Source organism: Euprymna scolopes, chromosome 21, assembly GCF_053919585.1.
Source record: "Euprymna scolopes isolate OS-2025 chromosome 21, ASM5391958v1, whole genome shotgun sequence".
In the NCBI taxonomy this organism is placed as follows: domain Eukaryota; kingdom Metazoa; phylum Mollusca; class Cephalopoda; order Sepiida; family Sepiolidae; genus Euprymna; species Euprymna scolopes.
Genome location: NC_136502.1, coordinates 107,019,622 through 107,036,584, shown reverse-complemented (window position 1 = coordinate 107,036,584; position 16,963 = coordinate 107,019,622). Strand labels below are relative to the sequence as shown.

At 32.8% G+C, this 16,963-nt stretch overlaps 1 protein-coding gene across 10 annotated transcripts in view; it reads left to right on the top strand.

The window, feature by feature from the left end:
- Window positions 1-16,963, top strand: part of LOC145242661 (protocadherin gamma-C4-like) — a 567,292-nt gene that overhangs the window by 432,387 nt on the left and 117,942 nt on the right. For 3 of the 10 annotated variants that reach the window (XR_013862791.1, XR_013862792.1, XR_013862789.1), the window contains one exon: window positions 2,848-3,073. The exons of the other annotated variants lie outside the window; for them this stretch is intronic. The gene's annotated coding sequence lies outside the window, so the exon portion shown is untranslated. The remainder of the gene's footprint in view (window positions 1-2,847; window positions 3,074-16,963) is intronic. 10 annotated transcript variants of the gene reach the window in all.

Here is a 16,963-nt window from a genome sequence, read left to right as displayed (position 1 = left end):
TTTTGGGAGATCATTGATGTAGATCAGGAAGAAAGTTGGGCTCAGGATGGACCCCGGGGGGACTCTAGCATTAATACTTTGGGCCTCTGATCTCTGCCCGTCAACTACTACTCTGGACCTATCAGAGAGAAATTATTTAATTATTGAGAAAACATTTCCAGTTATACCGCAGCCGGAAATCTTGTGAAGTAGGCCCTTATGCCAAACCTTATCGAAGGCCTTTGATATGTCAAGAGCAATTGCCCTAGAAAGGAAGCCTTTGTCAAGAGATTCACTAATCCTATGGGATATAACTGTTAGCACATCAGCTGTAGATCTAGCAGAACGGAAACCATATTACATGTCACTAAGAAGGTTATTTCTGCTGAGGTGGTTGACTACTTCTTTATTTAATATGGATTCCAGTAACTTACTCATGACACACAAGAGACTTATTGGTCTGTACTGAGAGGGGGATGACTTATCACCTGAGTTCTTAAATACAGGGCATACTGACGAGATTTTCCAGGGTGTCGGAAAGCACTTCTCCTTAAGGCAACGCTTAAACAGTTTTGTAAGTATGGGGGCAAGTTCTGGTCGAAACTTTTTCAACACTACAATTGGAATGCCGTCTGGGCCAGTTGCTTTACTGGAATCAAGGTTCTTGATTAGTTTGGCGACCTCGTGCACAGATATTTTTATGTTGGATAAGGTGTTGTCTGTTGTAGGAGGAAATACAGGGAGTTGATGCCTTTCGTCGCAGGGGGTAGAGTTAGCTGCAAAGTTCTTGGCAAATAGTTTGGCCTTGTCTGATGCTATATTTATATATATATATATATATTTATTTATATATATATATATTTATATATATATATATATATATATATATATATATATATATATATATATATATATATAAATTACAATAAGTTTACCAAGGTAATCAAAATGGTAAACTTAAAATACATTATAAATATTAAAGAGTTAATATTTACAAGTAAAATAAACTCAGCCAGATGTAAAAGCTCAATAAAACCGAAAAGGAAATAGAGCTTATAATATATATATATATATATATATATCTATATATATATATATATATATATGCCTATCCTTTCTGCTTGTGTATTGATAATGGCTGTCAACAGTTTTTCTCACTCTCTATCTGTGCCTAAATTTAAATGTAAATTCCATTGACAAAGTTTCTTTCCTAGAACTACTTGCCTGTGGAACTCTATACCGTGGGGATGCTTTTCAGCTGACTACAACATGGTCGTGTTCAAATTCAATATAAACTCTTAAATAATCAAATTATAATCAATTACTACCACTAGCGATCATTACACTCATAAACCCTTACCCTCGAGTGACCTTCAGGCTGATAGGCTTAAGCTCAATCGAACACTTGGGAGGCATATAATATATAAGCTTTCTCCCGGTGTATCGCCGTTGGTCCCAATCTAGAACAGACAATCCAATCGATTTGATTGACAGATGGACGATTTCACCGATTTCGATAACAACCGAAGTATTGGAAGTGTGGAACATTCTTTGATCCTCACTCGATCTCGGGCAACGTCGGGTCTCCCTATTAATCCATAGAAATAAATTATTTGTTTCATTTATGAAACATTAGAAATTCTATGGGATTTAAAAGTTTGTATGATGATAAAGTGAGTCGTCGAGAGATATTTGGGTTGAACTATTTTTTAGAACGTCTTAAGCTTTTGCTAATGTGAGTATGACTAGAAAGGCAGGTGTGTGTTCTCTCACGAGTTGTTTTAGGGTTAGGGTTTGTTGGACGCTTTTCAAACTGCTGTTCATTTATTTTTTGGATTCTTTGGACTATTGTTCTCATCTTAAGTGTTATTTTCATCACGTTTCTGTCGATATAACCTCCGACCTTCTCCAGTTGTATCTTGTCGAACTATGGTATCAGTACGGAATTTCAAACGGAACTCATTATTGAATTCACGATGATAACATGCTCTTGTTCCGTCAGCCATAATTGCATATGAGTCCTAAGTTATTCACAATTGTATTTTGTTGCCCGATCTTAAGATTGAACTTCTAACCTCCAGACTTATGACCTCTACACAGTCATAGCTGACCGAACGAGAGCGTGCTATTGCAGTGGCTTAAATAAAAGGTTCCATTCGAAATTCTGTACAGATTCTCAAGTTCGACAAGATGCACTTGTTAGTCGGAGGTTAATACCATTGAAGATGAGAACAGAAATCAAATTTTGTGAGCATCCGAGGAGTGAATGTCTCGCCCAACATTTTGGAGAAAAAAACATCTAAAAAAAAATCAAGAGAGATAACTCAACAATAGTTCATAGTTAGTAGATTTACAATGTAAGGCCTATGAATTCCCATTAATGATAATTTTTTAAATAAAGATATAACTACTTTATCAATTTATGTGATTTTTGGAATATGATAGGCATATAATACAAAGCCGAAAATTATAAATTTTAAATAAATAAATATTTATTAAAAAAAAAATAAAAGACTGGAAAGTCGAATCTTTTAACTGAAATGTTTTCAATTTCATTTTCATTGTGATTATAAACAGTGGATTTTTATTAATTTTAAAACATGTGCACATGGTCAAGTGCAAACACTGAACTGGACAATATAAACTCTATCTTCGAAAACTAGAGACTGCTGTCAAAAACACCACCATGGTTGATAAGAAAAAACGAACTATTGTCTAAACATTCCTGACGAAGGTTTGGTATAAGGCGAAAATTAGAAATTTTAAATAAATATTTATTTAAAATAATAAAAATACTGCACGAGTCTGATCTTTTAACCGACATTTTTTCAATACTTTATTTTTATTATTATTATTTTTTTAATATAGAGGGAATTTTGGACAAGAACCCAAGATTGAAAATTCTGGACGCTATATCATCATCATCAACATCATCATCATTATCGTCATGGTCATCATCATCGTCATCATCGTCATCATCCATTTTACAGTCTTATTTATTTTGATCTGACGTTTTCTGACAATCTGCAGTCTTAGTGGTCAAGCTGTTTCAAAAGTTGATTCCGTTCAAATTCAACTAAGATCATTTTTGAAGGTATGCATAAATGTTGTTTTTTTTTTGTTGTCTAATTACATGCAATAATTTTATAGAGAAAATTAAAAGAGCATTAATTTAACAAAATAAGTTACAGCTTTATGACAATTTGGTCCGATCAATAATTTAATTAGCAAAATATTATTTGCATAAAATTTCAAAATATTAAAAAAAATAATAAAAAATAAAAAAAAAGTTTACGATGAAAATGCTGAATAAATAGACACCGGTTAACTTGATCTAAACCGAGGATCCCTCAAATTTTCGAACGAGTGGGGGGGTGCATATTGTTGACGTTTTAGAGCCAAAATTTTAAATTAAATGAGAAAATATTATTATTTGCATAAAGTTTCCAAATACGTATATATAAACAAAAAAAATTTTTTTTTAACTTTGCAATGCTGAATAAATAGACACCGGTTACTTTGACCTAAATCAATAAATAAACTAGAGGAATCAACCAGCTCCAGGCTGCAGATCCTCTACAGCAGGCGTCGCCAAAGTTTTCAAATGGAGGGTCATATTGCTGATATTTTTAAGCTAGGAAGGCCAAAATAAAAATATGTTATAAAAAATATATATCTGTGGCCAAACCTAAGCATAGATTCCATGAACAAAGTTTCTTTCTTAGAACTGCACACCTATGGAACTCTGTTCGGTTTTCCTGATTTCCAGCTGACTACAATATAGTTGTCTTCAAGTTCAATGTGAACAAATTCTTGATGAGTCATTTCCTTTAGTAATCCAATTTACTCAATTCCCACTACTAACGATTACTACGACAATTTTTCCCATTGACTACTGTACACTCATTAGCCGTTATCCTCCAGTGGCCACTAGGCCTTGATAAGTGATGACTCTTTCACCTAGATGTGTTGTATACTGTTTTGCTCACTAACTTTGCTTTTTAGTGAAACTGGTTCTCCAAAACCTCATCTTTTTAATCATTTTCTGAAAAAAAAAAACAAAAAAAAAACACCACACTATTTTCCCACATTTCCATTTTTTAAAAAATTTTCCCAGAATATTTTTTACGTTGTGCAAATAAATATTTCAAAGTGTATTATCTGTTCTCAGTATCTTAGCGACCTTAGACGATTTACTATTGATAAACACAATGCGAGTTACAAATATACTTGTTTTAGCAGCGTCGGCGACCCCTTGCTTTCCGTCTTGATCCGGAGGTGTATCTCCTCCCGTGAGTTAAACGCACCCCTAGATACTAACCTGTAAATTTCTACGACTTAGAGTGGTACATACAGCACCTAGCCTTCCCACGAACTGCAAGCACTTGTACCCCTCTACGTAAATACCCCTGACAAACTTGACAAGCAGCAAAGTCCCACCCTTTCACAGTTGAGATCCCTAGATGTAAGAGAGCCTTCTACTCCAGTAGTTTCTTCCTCAGAATCGCTAGACTTTGGAATTCCCTTTCTGACATACAGAAGTTCAAGTGTAACGTGAACCGACATCTTACTGCCCAACTCCCCACCTTTGATCTGGCAGAACGGTGGTTCATTAAAATTGTGGGGTCTGCATTCTCACCTGGTCCACAAAGTATGGAAATAAAAAATAAAAAAAAAACATTTACAAGTGTTTTTGATATAGATATACATAAGAATACTTTGATAAATATGTTTTAACTCAAATAGGGATGGTATAATAAAATTGTGGGGTCTGCGTTCGTGCCTGGCCTCCATAGAATGGAAATAGGCACAAACTTTAATAAAGACTTTTCATATCTATCTGCGTAAGTATACTTTGATAATTATGTTTCAGTTTGAAGAAATATGGTATAATAAAATTATGGGGTGTTCGTTCGCACCTGACCTCCATAGAATGGAAATACCTAACACAGTTTAACAAGGTTTTTTAATATAGATCCACAGAATATTGTGATAAGTGTTTCAGTGTGAACAGGTATGGTATAATAAATTATGGGGTTTATCTATTTTATTTTTACTGTCATCATATTTTGCTTTGGTTTTGATACCCCCAAATTCGAAGCTATCTCTTTACAACACTTCCTTTTCATAACCTATCATACTTTCATAAATCAGAGTCCATTTTCTGTAGGCTGTTTTTGAACCCAGTCAACGACGGGTACTTTTGCTAGTAAATATATAAATATATATATATATATATATATATATATATATATATATATATATATATATATATAAATAAGGGGGTGATCACCAACAATGTGTATTTTTTTAACATTACTTTATTATTCCGTGTTTTGGTTTTTTATTGAAAATTATGTTTAGATCATTGTAATAATGTTTTTAAATCATTGAAATCGTTTTTAACGCATTTCAGACGTTCTGTGAAGCGTCCTCTTCAGAAAGTATTAAAAATGTTTAGAATATATTCAAGATGTGTTAAAAATGTAAAAGAACATTTTCGTAGTTCATTTGAAATGTTTCCGAGAGATGGAAACATGTGTAAATGATTCTACTTTTCATTCGTATGTTCAATTTTTGTTACTGGTTCATTGGGCTGGACTGTGGTCACTGCTGTCTTATGTTTCTCTCTCTCTCTCTCTCTCTCTCTCTCTCTCTCTCTCTCTCTCTCTCTCTCTCTCTCTCTCTCTCTCTCTCTGCTTGTGTTTCTATTTATCTTTGTTTTTTCTCATGTTTTTCCTTTTTTAATCTTACTTGAGTGGGGGTGAGGGGCTCATTGGTACTTGGTCAACTGGGTGCATAGGGTAAGATGTGTGTGTGTGTTTGTGTGTGTAGTGTTGTCTTCTTTAGGGCAAAAAAAATTATTGTTCCACCCTGTATAACCATAAGTTATAAGTTACTTGTTAAATACAACCATTATAAAACATTCCTCAGCTTAAGATAGAGCACCACCATATTATACGCTTAGAGTAAGAAACTACCTTAACCATGTTTTTGTACAGTGTTGGTTCGGAAGAATGGTCAGCATCGAATGATCACCACGTCCACTTTACCAATGGATTCCATTTTTTAATTTTTTTTTTTTACAAAGGAGTCACCACTTATAAAAGGACACTCGAGGATAAGAGTTAATGAGTGTCCATTAGTCAATATCGTAGTAATCATTGGTAAATTGGATTATTTAAGGGGATGGCTCATCAAGAACTTGTTTACGTTAGACTTGAAGACGATCATATTGTAGTCAGCTGGAAAGCAGGCAAACAGTGCAGTTCTTAAAAAGAAGCTTTGTTCATGGAATCTACGTTTATGTTTAAGCACAGATAAAGAGTGGGGGAAATTATTTATAATGGTTTCAGCTAGACGGGTTTTTTTTGGGGAGGTCGTGAAAGTTTGGCGAAGGGGGGCATATATATTGAAGCTCAGACGAGCGCTTGCCATGAAAATAACGAGAAATGGGAAAGAGGTTGCAGAGAATAGAAAAGGGTATCTCACACTTGGCTAAACTCTGTCAAGGCAGGATAAGGTTTTTCTAGCAGTTCCTGCCCAGATGTGGCAGCTGTACTCCATCCTTGCACGTACTTGCCTCTTATACAGGTAGAGAATTGCATCAGTAGTGAGATACATACTGGAGCGGTAGAAAGATCCTACCAGGATTTTTTCGGATGCTGTAAAGAACATGGTATATGAAAAGAAACCAAAAAACAGTAGAGGAATTAAAAGATTATATTCATAACGTATTCACAGAAATTGATGAAAATAAGAAATTGTGCCGCAGTGTGTCATGGAGAGATTTGAAGAATTTTGCAATGTTGAAGGAAGACAATTCGAGCATCTGGGAGATTAAACACTTTATTGCAGTTCTGAATATTTTAGATGAGGTTTGATTGTTTGTATTACTTGTTCTCATCTTGAGTGTTATTTGTGTAACGTTCCCCATCGGTGTAGCCTTCGACCTTCGTCAGGCATGTTGGTTCTGTCCATCCATAGCCCTTGAGCCCCTGGAGGGGCATAGGCCATCTACAACTTTTTGTAGATGCTTTTGTATCGAGGAGTTCTTTTTACAGGGTAAGAGTGCTAGCCCCACGCCCAACCTTCCCAGAAGGTACATACAGCGCCTAGCCTTCCCAAATTGTCACCCATCTGGTACTGGTTAGGCTCAACGTTGCTTAACTTCGGTGATCTGGTGTGTCAATGTGATTATGCCGTACAGGCATGTTAGTTAACATCCTGGAAAAGAAAAAAAAACTCCAAGAATACGAAACCATTTACGGAGCCAGTAAATTTACCCTTTCTTTTCCAAGATAGCAACCAACATGTCTGACGAAGGTTGAAAGTTACATCGGCCGAAACATTGCACAAAAAGTAATTTTTCTTTCTTTTTTCTTTTTTCTTTGAGCATATGTGCTGCCTCCTTGAGTCGCCTGACCCTCCACCTTGCATCTCTGTCAATCCCTAACACTCCTACCGAAATGTTGCACAAATATCACTCAAGATAAGAACAATAGTTCGATCAATACAAATAATATAAACAATTTATGTTTAATGCTTGAAATATGTTGACGGATTTAATATACTTACATGTATAACGAATTTAGCGCTGGTCTAGTGTTCAATTGTTTTCATAGTCTACGTCAAGGTTCTCCAAAGTTTTCGAAAGGAACCGAGTGGAATATTGCTGATTTTTTAGAGCTATACATGCAAAAAAAAAATAATAATAATAATAATGATCTGAACGTGTTTTATACTGGTTTGCTCTTTAGATTTACTTTTTTTTCTCTCCAAAACCAAAAAAAAAAATTCATTGAATGATTTTCTGAACAAAAATAAAAATTGCACTTATTTCAATTTTTTTAATTTTCCTGAATATTTTTACATTTTCCATAAGAATTCCGTGAGCCGGATTAAAGATTTTGGTGAACCGGATTAATGATTTTGGCGGGTCGGATTAAAGACTTTGGCGGGCCGGATCTGGCTCACGGGCCGTTGTTTTGAAACCCCTGATCTAAATAATGTCGTTTTATGTTTGTAAAATTTGACGCACATACGACTAGATGTAAAAGAAAGAAGAAAATCAATCTAACTCAAAAATAGGTGTCCATATGTTAATTAGCCATCTTGCCGTGAAATATATTCGCCTCTTTGTCTTGCTTGGCTTGTCTGGGATGGGTCCTTTCTTTTAAGCCGTAGAATGCTGGTTAATTACCTACCTAATAGATGCATTGGGCACACCTAGGTTTTTAAAGAAGTGTTCGTTTCTTTATAGTTTTCATTCAAACATTTTTCTTTCTATTATTATATTCGATTGAGTTGGAGCAATAAAAAGAAAAGAAATACAAAATCTGTTCTGTTTCCCCTCGCGCGTCTGTTCTATTCGATATGTTTCCCTTCCCCGTACAATGTTCAATGTTGCATTGGAATACAAAGACGAATCCATTTTTAAGATACGTCCATTCAATCTGTGCGATTAGTGATAAAGATGCTCTTTCAAATTGTTACAGATGTATAGACAGTCAGAGTCTCTAAATAAAATACGCGGATGCATGTAAAAATGCCTTTTCAAACTTAATTAAAAAAAAGAAAAAAAGAAAGAAAAATAACTTTTTGTGCAATGTTTCGGCCGATGTAACTTTCAACCTTCGTCAGACATGTTGGTTGCTATCTTGGAAAAGAAAGGGTAAATTTACTGGCTCCGTAAATGGCTTCGTATTCTTGCAGTTTTTTTTTCTTTTCCAGGATGGTAACTAACATGCCTGTACGGCACAATCACGTTAACACTGGTTCCTGCCAGATCACCGAAGTTAAGCAACGTTGAGCCTGGCCAGTACCAGATGGGTGACAATTTGGGAAGGCTAGGCGCTGTATGTACCTTCTGGGAAGGTTGGGCGTGGGGCCAGCACTCTCACCCTGTAAAAAGAACTCCTCGATACAAAAGCATCTACAAAAAGTTGTAGATGGCCTATGCCCCTCCAGGGGCTCAAGGGCTATGGATGGACAGAACCAACATGCCTGACGAAGGTCGAAGGCTACATCGATGGGAACGTTACACAAATAACACTCAAGATGAGAACAAGTAATACAAAAAATCAAACCTCATCTAAAATATTCAGAACTGCAATAAAGTGTTTAATCTCCCAGATGCTCGAATTGTCTTACTTCAACATTGCAAAATTCTTCAAATCTTAAGATCAAAGAAAATGCCATTTCTAACCTCAAGCGTGGCAGACCAAAATGTTATTTCAAACTTAAGCATGACAGATCAAAGAAAATGTTATTTCAAACTAAAGCATGACAGATCAAAGAAAATGTTATTTCAAACTAAAGCATGACAGATCAAAGAAAATGTTATTTCAAACTAAAGCATGACAGATCAAAGAAAATGTTATTTCAAACTTAAGAATGACAGATCAAAGAAAATGTTATTTCAAACTAAAGCATGACAGATCAAAGAAAATGCTATTTCAAACTAAAGCATGACAGGCCAAAAATGTTATTTCAAACTTAAGCATGACAGATCAAAGAAAATGTTATTTCAAACTAAAGCATGACAGATCAAAGAAAATGTTATTTCAAACTAAAGCATGACAGATCAAAAATGTTATTTCAAACTAAAGCATGACAGATCAAAGAAAATGCTATTTCAAACTAAAGCATGACAGACCAAAAATGTTATTTCAAACTTAAGCATGACAGATCAAAGAAAATGTTATTTCAAACTTAAGCATGACAGATCAAAGAAAATGTTATTTCAAACTAAAGCATGACAGATCAAAGAAAATGTTATTTCAAACTAAAGCATGACAGATCAAAGAAAATGCTATTTCAAACTAAAGCATGACAGAACAAAAATGTTATTTCAAACTTAAGCATGACAGATCAAAGAAAATGTTATTTCAAACTAAAGCATGACAGATCAAAGAAAATGTTATTTCAAACTAAAGCATGACAGATAAAAGAAAATGTTATTTCAAACTGAAGCATGACAGATCAAAGAAAATGTTATTTCAAACTGAAGCATGACAGATAAAAGAAAATGTTATTTCAAACTAAAGCATGACAGACCAAAAATTTTATTTCAAACTAAAGCATGACAGATAAAAGAAAATGTTATTTCAAACTAAAGCATGACAGATCAAAGAAAATGTTATTTCAAACTAAAGCATGACAGATCAAAGAAAATGTTATTTCAAACTAAAGCATGACAGATCAAAGAAAATGTTATTTCAAACTAAAGCATGACAGATCAAAGAAAATGTTATTTCAAACTAAATCATGACTGATCAAAGAAAATGTTATTTCAAACTAAAGCATGACAGATCAAAGAAAATGTTATTTCAAACTAAAGCATGACAGATCAAAGAAAATGTTATTTCAAACTAAATCATGACAGATCAAAGAAAATGTTATTTCAAACTAAATCATGACAGATCAAAGAAAATGTTATTTCAAACTAAAGCGTGACAGACCAAAAATGTTATTTCAAACTAAAGCATGACAGATCAAAGAAAATGCTATTTCAAACTAAAGCATGACAGACCAAAAATGTTATTTCAAACTTAAGCATGACAGATCAAAGAAAATGTTATTTCAAACTAAAGCATGACAGACCAAAAATGTTATTTCAAACTAAAGCATGACAGATCAAAGAAAATGTTATTTCAAACTAAAGCATGACAGATCAAAGAAAATGTTATTTCAAACTAAAGCATGACAGATCAAAGAAAATGCTATTTCAAACTAAAGCATGACAGACCAAAAATGTTATTTCAAACTAAAGCATGACAGATAAAAGAAAATGTTATTTCAAACTAAAGCATGACAGATCAAAGAAAATGTTATTTCAAACTAAAGCATGACAGATCAAAGAAAATGTTATTTCAAACTAAAGCATGACAGATCAAAGAAAATGTTATTTCAAACTAAAGCATGACAGATCAAAGAAAATGCTATTTCAAACTAAAGCATGACAGACCAAAAATGTTATTTCAAACTAAAGCATGACAGATCAAAGAAAATGCTATTTCAAACTAAGGCATGACAGACCAAAAATGTTATTTCAAACTAAAGCATGACAGATCAAAGAAAATGCTATTTCAAACTAAAGCATGACAGACCAAAAATGTTATTTCAAACTAAAGCATGACAGATCAAAGAAAATGTTATTTCAAACTAAAGCATGACAGATCAAAGAAAATGTTATTTCAAACTTAAGCATGACAGATCAAAGAAAATGTTATTTCAAACTAAAGCATGACAGACCAAAAATGTTATTTCAAACTTAAGCATGACAGATCAAAGAAAATGTTATTTTAAACTTAAGCATGACAGATCAAAGAAAATGTTATTTCAAACTAAAGCATGACAGATCAAAGAAAATGTTATTTCAAACTAAAGCATGACAGATCAAAGAAAATGCTATTTCAAACTAAAGCATGACAGAACAAAAATGTTATTTCAAACTTAAGCATGACAGATCAAAGAAAATGTTATTTCAAACTAAAGCATGACAGATCAAAGAAAATGTTATTTCAAACTAAAGCATGACAGATAAAAGAAAATGTTATTTCAAACTTAAGCATGACAGATCAAAGAAAATGTTATTTCAAACTGAAGCATGACAGATAAAAGAAAATGTTATTTCAAACTAAAGCATGACGGACCAAAAATGTTATTTCAAACTAAAGCATGACAGATCAAAGAAAATGTTATTTCAAACTAAAGCATGACAGATCAAAGAAAATGTTATTTCAAACTAAATCATGACAGATCAAAGAAAATGTTATTTCAAACTAAAGCATGACAGATCAAAGAAAATGTTATTTCAAACTAAAGCATGACAGATCAAAGAAAATGTTATTTCAAACTAAATCATGACAGATCAAAGAAAATGTTATTTCAAACTAAATCATGACAGATCAAAGAAAATGTTATTTCAAACTAAAGCATGACAGATCAAAGAAAATGTTATTTCAAACTAAAGCATGACAGATCAAAGAAAATGCTATTTCAAACTAAAGCATGACAGACCAAAAATGTTATTTCAAACTAAAGCATGACAGATCACAGAAAATGTTATTTCAAACTAAAGCATGACAGATCAAAGAAAATGTTATTTCAAACTAAAGCATGACAGATCAAAGAAAATGCTATTTCAAACTAAAGCATGACAGAACAAAAATGTTATTTCAAACTTAAGCATGACAGATCAAAGAAAATGTTATTTCAAACTAAAGCATGACAGATCAAAGAAAATGTTATTTCAAACTAAAGCATGACAGATAAAAGAAAATGTTATTTCAAACTTAAGCATGACAGATCAAAGAAAATGTTATTTCAAACTGAAGCATGACAGATAAAAGAAAATGTTATTTCAAACTAAAGCATGACAGACCAAAAATTTTATTTCAAACTAAAGCATGACAGATAAAAGAAAATGTTATTTCAAACTAAAGCATGACAGATCAAAGAAAATGTTATTTCAAACTAAAGCATGACAGATCAAAGAAAATGTTATTTCAAACTAAAGCATGACAGATCAAAGAAAATGTTATTTCAAACTAAAGCATGACAGATCAAAGAAAATGTTATTTCAAACTAAATCATGACTGATCAAAGAAAATGTTATTTCAAACTAAAGCATGACAGATCAAAGAAAATGTTATTTCAAACTAAAGCATGACAGATCAAAGAAAATGCTATTTCAAACTAAAGCATGACAGACCCAAAATGTTATTTCAAACTAAAGCATGACAGATCAATAAAAATGTTATTTCAAACTTAAGCATGACAAATCAAAGAAAATGTTATTTCAAACTAAAGCATGACAGACCAAAAATGTTATTTCAAACTTAAGCATGACAGATCAAAGAAAATGTTATTTCAAACTGAAGCATGACAGATAAAAGAAAATGTTATTTCAAACTAAAGCATGACAGACCAAAAATGTTATTTCAAACTAAAGCATGACAGATCAAAGAAAATGTTATTTCAAACTAAAGCATGACAGATCAAAGAAAATGTTATTTCAAACTAAAGCATGACAGATCAAAGAAAATGTTATTTCAAACTAAAGCATGACAGATCAAAGAAAATGTTATTTCAAACTAAAGCATGACAGATCAAAGAAAATGTTATTTCAAACTAAATCATGACAGATCAAAGAAAATGTTATTTCAAACTAAATCATGACAGATCAAAGAAAATGTTATTTCAAACTAAAGCATGACAGATCAAAGAAAATGTTATTTCAAACTAAAGCATGACAGATCAAAGAAAATGCTATTTCAAACTAAAGCATGACAGACCAAAAATGTTATTTCAAACTAAAGCATGACAGATCAAAGAAAATGCTATTTAAAACTAAAGCATGACAGACCAAAAATGTTATTTCAAACTAAAGCATGACAGATCAAAGAAAATGTTATTTCAAACTAAAGCATGACAGATCAAAGAAAATGTTATTTCAAACTAAAGCATGACAGATCAAAGAAAATGTTATTTCAAACTAAAGCATGACAGATCAAAGAAAATGTTATTTCAAACTAAAGCATGACAGATCAAAGAAAATGTTATTTCAAACTAAAGCATGACAGATCAAAGAAAATGTTATTTCAAACTAAAGCATGACAGATCAAAGAAAATGTTATTTCAAACTAAAGCATGACAGATCAAAGAAAATGTTATTTCAAACTAAAGCATGACAGATCAAAGAAAATGTTATTTCAAACTAAAGCATGACAGATCAAAGAAAATGCTATTTCAAACTAAAGCATGACAGACCAAAAATGTTATTTCAAACTTAAGCATGACAGATCAAAGAAAATGTTATTTCAAACTAAAGCATGACAGACCAAAAATGTTATTTCAAACTAAAGCATGACAGATCAAAGAAAATGTTATTTCAAACTAAAGCATGACAGATCAAAGAAAATGTTATTTCAAACTAAAGCATGACAGATCAAAGAAAATGCTATTTCAAACTAAAGCATGACAGACCAAAAATGTTATTTCAAACTAAAGCATGACAGATAAAAGAAAATGTTATTTCAAACTAAAGCATGACAGATCAAAGAAAATTTTATTTCAAACTAAAGCATGACAGATCAAAGAAAATGTTATTTCAAACTAAAGCATGACAGATCAAAGAAAATGTTATTTCAAACTAAAGCATGACAGATCAAAGAAAATGCTATTTCAAACTAAAGCATGACAGATCAAAGAAAATGCTATTTCAAACTAAAGCATGACAGACAAAAAATGTTATTTCAAACTAAAGCATGACAGATCAAAGAAAATGCTATTTCAAACTAAAGCATGACAGACCAAAAATGTTATTTCAAACTAAAGCATGACAGATCAAAGAAAATGCTATTTCAAACTAAAGCATGACAGACCAAAAATGTTATTTCAAACTTAAGCATGACAGATCAAAGAAAATGTTATTTCAAACTAAAGCATGACAGATCAAAGAAAATGTTATTTCAAACTTAAGCATGACAGATCAAAGAAAATGTTATTTCAAACTAAAGCATGACAGATCAAAGAAAATGTTATTTCAAACTAAAGCATGACAGATCAAAGAAAATGTTATTTCAAACTAAAGCATGACAGATCAAAGAAAATGTTATTTCAAACTAAAGCATGACAGATCAAAGAAAATGTTATTTCAAACTAAAGCATGACAGATCAAAGAAAATGTTATTTCAAACTAAAGCATGACAGATCAAAGAAAATGTTATTTCAAACTAAAGCATGACAGATCAAAGAAAATGTTATTTCAAACTAAATCATGACAGATCAAAGAAAATGTTATTTCAAACTTAAGCATGACAGATCAAAGAAAATGTTATTTCAAACTAAAGCATGACAGATCAAAGAAAATGTTATTTCAAACTAAAGCATGACAGATCAAAGAAAATGTTATTTCAAACTAAAGCATGACAGATCAAAGAAAATGTTATTTCAAACTAAAGCATGACAGACCAAAAATGTTATTTCAAACTAAAGCATGACAGATCAAAGAAAATGTTATTTCAAAATTAAGCATGACAGATCAAAGAAAATGTTATTTCAAACTAAAGCATGACAGATCAAAGAAAATGCTAATTCAAACCTAAGTATGACAGACCAAAAATGTAATTTAAAACTTAAGCATCGCAGCCCAAAAAAATGCTTTTTGAAACGTAAACGCGACAGACAGGCCAACTGGTTTTTAGATCGACAAACAGAGCATCTATTATGTTTCTGAATATTTTTTTTTTTTTTTTTTTTGGAAATAGGGATTCATAAATTGTATCGTTCGCAATAATCCAAATAACACAGAACATTTGTTATTATACTAAAGTTTAAGTAAGGCATTTTTCTATATATTTTAATCATGCAAAATATATGCTAAAATATTCTTTAGTGCTGGGATTGAGTTCTGTTTGAAAAAATGTTTTAATTTTTCTAATTAGCCATAATTTAGAATCTAGTTGTGTATTTATTTTAATCTCTCTCTCCCTCTCTCTCTCTCTCTCTCTCTCTCCCTCTCTTTTATTCAGTGTTGCGATCTAATTCATATAGTATCTGTACACACTACAAACACGAATGTAAATTAGATAGTAAAATAAGTGTCTTTAATTCTGTATTTTTTTTTTACACAGTGATCACCACTTATCAAGGCCCGGAAGCCATTCAGGGATAAGGGTTATTGCAAGTACATTACGTTAGTGTGGAGATTTAATGAAGTGTTTACTTAAGGGGACGGTTCATTAGGAATTTGTTAACGTTGGACTTGAAGACATCCAAGTTGTAGTTCGGTGGGAAGCAAGCAGACGGAACAGAGTTCCACAGGCGTGCAGTTCTAAGAAAGAAGCTTTGTTCATGGAATCCGCGTTTTGATTTAGGCACAGATAAAGAGTGGGGGAAATTTTTCACAGTGGATTCAGCTAGACGGGTGTTTTTCGTGAAAGATTGGCGTTCAGACGAGCACCTGCCATGGAAATAACGATAAAATAAGGATAGGCTCGCAACGTCTCTTCTGTGGGAGAGAGGTTGCAGGGTAGAGAAAAGGGCATCCCCCACTAAGCCACGAAGTCTATTTTGTACTCTGTCAAGGCAGGATAGGCTGTTTTTAGCAGCTCCTGCTCAGATATGGCAACAGTATTCCATCCTTGGAAGTATTATCCATGTTCTGTTGTGGGGAGATGATGAGATGAGGTGTACATATTCTTGTGCATGTATATTCTATGTGATTGTGACATGACCGTGACCGTCTGTCTTCTGTGTGTGTACATGTGTGTAACAGTGGTGTGTGTGTGTGTGTGTGTGTGACGTATACGAAGATATTAAGACAAGTACCTTTTTCTCGTTCCTGGTTGGTGCCCCCTCGCGACAATTCATGCATGCACTCCAAAAACACGACCTTATTTTATTGTCAGGAGAACTCTTTATTTTGATCTCATCGTTGACAGGGCCTCTGCATCGCTGAATCGATTCAGATCTTTTGTTGCATATTGGTTTATATTGGAGGAGATGATATATTAAAACGTGTCATGTGTTATCTAATGGATGTAAGATATTGTTCTTTTAACAGACAGGTAATAAACGAATAAATCGTATGTATGTTGTTAGCCGGAGGACATGATATTGACGTGTAAACTGAATCATGTTGTATCAGACTTATCGCACAGGATATTTTTACAGTTCATATGTAAGAATAATAATATATGCTTCATAACTTTTTTCTTGAAGAGTCCTTTTAACTTCCTGCTGCTCCGTAACGAACCATGAAGCGATCAGCACCATATAATTGAGACAACTGTTCTTATTTGTGAAACCATTAAAACAACTCTTTATATTTTTATAATATAAATTTATTACAGTTGTCTCAAATGGTTTTCACAGGATCTGCAGTTTCTACATTTTCTATTCTTACAGCCCGCTCCTAGCTGTCTGTCCACTCTTGTCTAGATGTCTGTCTGCTCTGGTGGTCAATCCTCAACTC